Genomic DNA, 6,000 nt, shown 5'->3' with positions numbered 1-6,000 from the left:
AGCTAAACTAAAGAATTACCCCGCAAGATCAAGGAAGAGGAAAAATTGGGAAAAGCTTGTGGCGTTAGCTTCCGTAAAATAGCTTAATTTTTTCGCTCCATTTTCAGGCCTGTGACCTTATTGTGGGAGCTCAGAGAGTAAATTTGATGCCCAACTCCACTCCGACGCTATATTTACCGTCTTTGATTTAAATATTCAGTTTCCCGAATGTTGTAAGATAAAAAATGCAATACAATTTTTTTATGACTTAGCAGTGCTTATCAAGAGTTTGCAAAAAACGAAAGTTGTCTCATCGTCCCCAACGGTCATTCCTACAGTTTTCTATCAAAATATCGGACAATACTTTCGCCGCTACAGCGTGAAGGAAGGACGAAAGAACTTGAATGAAAAGTAAGATAATATATGCTATTTGATAAAGTCCCTTCTACATGTTTGCTTTCTTTAAGTGACACCGTTGGAGCGAAAGGCCAATACTTGGCACGGAACAGCTGCAGCACACAAACGGATATGCATGATGTACCACGAATAAGCTGAGAAACCCAGTAGCAATAAGCTCCCCTAGTTTCAGGGCCACCATTAGTTTACAAAGAGCGAAAATATACCAAACAAATAAACGCAAAACGGCCCTTATCACGGCCACAAACAGTTTACGAATTGTCAGACAATTATGACAATTATGTTTTTCATACTATGGATTTACTTTTGGATTATTTATATCAACCATATGATGACAAGAAAAAAAAACTGGAGTATAACCGATACTGGAGCTGAAAACGGAAATATTCCAAGCCGGACTTTTGCCATAGCAGGTACCGATACCGATCCAGCCTAAAGCTGAAATTGCTACAAAAGCCTCCTGGCTAGAGCCGGAAGGAAAACCCGGAACCGTAATTGAAATCAGTACTACAACCGAACTAGTAACCAAAAATTAAACCAAAAACAAAATCGGCTCCGAAGAGAGGAGCCAAAAGCAAAATTGGATCAAAACAACCATGCAATGGCTCTGAACCCGAAAATGAAGTTTTGTTCTGTAGTATAGCAACTTAATTTGAAATTTTCAACACACACGTGCCTTTTTTAAATTAAAAAGATTACATCTCAAGACATGGAGTACATATCCTTCAAAGAAACCTGCACCTCAACACACGACGAGTTTCCAACGTTAAACGTTATTATGTATATATGTATCTTCGATATTTATTAGGTTACTAAATTACTTAATTTTTACTTTACAAAATACATGAAATTTTAAAATAAATCATTACTTATTCATGAACATACTATTAACTCAGCATTTTATATACAACCTCATCCTAAATTTTCACCATCACTTGAACACAGTGACGTTAGCACCCATACATACAAGTATTGAAAATAAGGTCCACTACAAAAAACATTTAGCAATAGCGATAGCATTTCCCAATATAATTTTAATACTACAAAATAACGACCTTAATCAGATAAAGTAGGAACTATATACTTCCTAAAAGTCGTATCTCACTTTACATTAAACTGCTTTGGAATATAAATACGTAAATACATACATTAAAAGATGCATACATTACAAAACGATCCCTTATTTAGTTATTAGTTTTAAAAATGTTTTACGAAGAAGACATGATTGTGACAGACGGGGACAAAGGAAACAAAACGGTAGTCTTATAGAAAAGAGACTATGATGAAAAGATTGAACAGACACTAGGCGACAAGAACACGTATAAAGTGATTAGATCCGACCCAACAAATACACTACAAAGAAGAAACAACAATATCGTGGCCGAGCTTGACAAAGGAAAATACATAACTCTAAAAGAGAAGTACCAACTTACTAGCTCAGCGGCAACCGCCCCTATACTGTATGAGCTACCAAAAACTCATAACCCAGACTTCCCCTTACATCCCATTGCGTGCTCAGTTAGCGTCCCATGCTACCAATTATCCAAGCACATAGGAAAAATTCTAAAAACATTAATTTCAGAAGATTACATCATAAAAACGTATTTGAGTTAAAAGAAAGAACAAAAGATATGAATATAAGCGAAGAAGATGTTTTAGTATCTTTTGGTGTTGTCTCACTTTTTACAAACATACCAACTGCCCTTGCTAATAAGATTATAATGAAAAAATGGGATAAAATCCAGCATCACACAGGCATACCTAGGAGCAAATTTCAAAATATTTTAGAATTTTGCTTAAAAGATAATAATTATTTTATATGCAATAACAAAGTATATTCACAATCCTTCGGAATGACTATGGGTAACCCCCTTTCCCCCACGATCGCAGACATTATAATGGACGATCATCTAAATAATACATACTCGGAGCTCAGCAAACATCACAAGGGCATTAAATACTTGGTGAAGTCTGTGGACAACGTACTTGCCATTATCAAAACAAACGACGCGACTTCAATACTAAAGACACTAAACCAATACCACGGCAGACTTCAATTCACTATGGAAATGCAAGAAAACAATAGCATTCCTTTCCTAGATGCACGCATACGTAAAGTTAATGAAGGCTTCATATTTGATTGGTACTCCAAACCATGAGCTTCTGGGCGCCGCATCAATTTCCGATCAGCGCAACCACGCAAATACAAAATCAATACTGCCAAAAATTTTATAAACAAAGTTTTGACAATAAGCCATAGCTAATTTCATGACGCGAATATAAAAAGTAAGAATGACGCTGAAAAGAAATAATTACCCAAACCACCTCATATCGGACCTAATACAATACAAATTACATGAAATGCAAGAGACCCCAAATCAATAACCAACAAGAACCAATAAAGAAACAAAGCAATACTATAGTGTCACTCACATTCCTAGGCAAACAGAAATTCTAGCACAAGACATAATTAAACAGCAAAATATCACAAAAGCCTACCAATCTAACCACACGTTATCGAGATGTTTCTCAAAAAAACCAAAACCTCACTCAACATAGAACAACAAAATAACGTAGTTTATAAAATAGGATGCAAAGGAAACAAAGATGAAAATTGCAATAAAATTTACATAGGCACAACTAAGCGCACATTGGGCACGCGAATAGCCGAACATGAAGCTGATATTAGGAAGCAAAAACAAAACACAGCTCTCTCACAGCACGCAACAACACACAAGCATATGATTGATTTTGCAAACACGAAAATTATAGACAAGGAAGCCAAAGAAAAAACCCGATACACATTAGAGAGCTTACGGATTTTGCAAAACAGAGATAAAACGATGAACAAGAAAGAGGACACAGACGGTATCGCGGCTAGCTACCCATTATGCTTATGAGTTTAGATATTACTTAGTTAGTTTTAGTATGACAAGTGTACCACATTACATGGTATCGTTTTTAATTGTAAAAAACAGTTTTTTAATTTAATTACAAAAATTAATGTCTAAATTCCTATTTTAGTTTCAATGTTTAAATATCAATGTAAGTGAATGGTTTTCAATTTATTGGTGTATGAAGTTATGTTTTTCTCGTGATTATTTTAAATCATTAACTGTTGTTGTTTGGTATGTTTTATTGTTAAAAATATAGATCCGCCCTGAAGATGCCAAGGAAAGTTGGCGAAACGTTGAGCCGTAAGGTAGGTAGGTAGGTTGAACTGGCCGGTCCATGAGGACCTTAAATATACTGATTGAGTCCGTAGTGTTACCAGAAGTTTGTTTTAACGACCAAACTGAAAAACCTTAACAAAAACGAGGACTTATGTTATAAAATAACTCCGTGCTCTTGGCAAATACTAGAAGCTTCCTAGGACTTAAGCTACTTGCTGCTTCTAGATCTGACAGCTGTATCACTCCTAATAGCTGGGTCTTAGCCTGGCAAGTGCAGGGCACGAGCACAGAACGTGCTCGATCGTTTCCTCCTCCAACCCGCACTTCCTACATCTGCTATCACTGACCAAGCCTAATTTAAAGGCATGTGACGCCAGAAGGCAGTGTCCAGTCAGAATATCCGTAATGAGTCTACCGTACTCTCTTTTTAATGAATGAAGCAACTGTGTTAGTCTAAGATTGTAAGACCTACACATAATCTTCGACACTTTCCAGCCCCGCGCTTGAACCCACGCCTTTCCCTCTTGGTCGATCATGTGCACCTCTCGCCTTCGCTTAATCTCGCTCAATCTAATTGGGACATCTACGGAGCAAGCTTCAAGGGATGCGCCCTTTTTAGCTAGTTCGCCCGCTTTCTCATTCCCATCTATTCCCATATGCTCTGGGACCCAATATAGATGTATGCTTCTCCCTGTCCCGATTCTCTCCAGAGACTTCTTACACTCTAACACGTATTTAGATGATGTGCTATGCGAGATTATTGCCTTAATTGCTACTTGACTGTCAATATAAAAGTTAACACGGTTGCAGCTTAAGCTATTCTCTTCCAGGATTTCTACTGCTTTGGTTACTGCTAATATTTCCTCTTGGAAAAAGCTACAGTAATCTGCTTATTTTCGGATCAGCGTACCGCAGACTCTACTCCTTCCACTACTTTTGAACCATCGGTGTACACATGTATCGCCTCGTCCGCCATTTGCGCACCCTTGCGCCAACCGTCCACCTCTATTGTGGCCTTAAGATCTCCCTCGAAGCGCAGATAGGGAATCATGTAGTATGTTTATCTTGTGATTGATGACGCTATACTACTAGGGTCATATGGTCGGCGCTCAAGTTGCCCCGAAGCACCGAGCCTGGTTGCGGTCGTTAACGCTTTGTTCTTTGCTACCAGGTCTACAGGTGGGATGTGCAGAATGGCATACAGTGCAGCCGTCGGGGTTGTTTTCAGGGCTCTCGTAATGCTAAGCATAGATAGTCTGCATGCCCCCTCTAATTTTTTGAGGTATGTTGTTTTTTGTGTGGCTTTCCACCAAACAAGAAGTCCATAGTATAGAATAGGGCTTACAATCGCTGTAAAAACCCAATGAGAAAGAAAGGCCCATAGGCCCCACGTATACCACAGCATTCTTTACATGCATAGAGTGCCGTTGAGGCCTTCTTGACCCTCTCCTCCACGTTGAGCTTCCATTACAGCTTACTTTCTAGGATGATTCCTAGATATTTTGTGCAACGTTTCTGTTATAAGGTCACCCCTCCTAACTTAGCCCTGGTCCAATTTGGAACATTGTACCTCTTTGTAAACAAGACCACATCCGTCTTCTCCGCATTGACTTTCAACCCGACATTAGATGCCCAGGTATGAATATCCCGAAACGCCCGATCCATCAAAGAACTAATCGTTGGAAGGCACTTTCCACTTATGACAATTGAAACGTCATCTGCGTAAGCCGTACATTTTACGGGTCCCTCATCGAATTGCCTGAGCAGTTGGTTGATGACCAGCGTCCACAGCAGAGGTGATAGCACCCCTCCCTGCGGAGTGCCCCTGTCCACTGATTTCGTGGCCAGTACAATCACCATTGTGATGTAATATTTCTGCAATTTAACATGCAGCCGATCCATCTGATTAAGGCAGGATGTACTTTAATATAATTAAGAACATCCATAATCGCCCATTTTGCAACATTATTGAAAGCCCCAGCAATGTCCAAGAAGACTCCTAGAGCATACTCCTTATATTCCAGGGATTTATCTATGCTTATTACCATCCTATGCAATGCGGTGTCTACCGACTTGTCTTTGGTGTACGCATGCTGTGTTGTGGAGAGCAGCTTTTCATCCACGTTGGACTTTATGTACACATCTATCAACCTCTCAAAGGTTTTGAGCAGAAATGATGTTAGGCTTATGGGTCTATAGTCTTTGGGATACACGTGACCGATCTTACCCGCCTTTGGTAGAAAAGCTACACGAGCAGTTCTCCAAGAGTGCGGTACATGATTCAGTCTTATGCACCCATCGAATATTATTTTAAGCCATTCCACGGCCCGCCCTACTTGAGACTTGTAGCATGGCCGGGAATATACAATCTGGACCCGGCGATTTAAACTTAGAAAACGTCTTCACTGCCCACTCGATCTTGGTATCGGTC

This window comes from Eurosta solidaginis, chromosome 1 (assembly GCF_040869045.1).
Source record: "Eurosta solidaginis isolate ZX-2024a chromosome 1, ASM4086904v1, whole genome shotgun sequence".
In the NCBI taxonomy this organism is placed as follows: domain Eukaryota; kingdom Metazoa; phylum Arthropoda; class Insecta; order Diptera; family Tephritidae; genus Eurosta; species Eurosta solidaginis.
The sequence above is the reverse complement of the archived record's forward strand: the minus strand, read 5'-3'. Positions refer to the sequence as shown.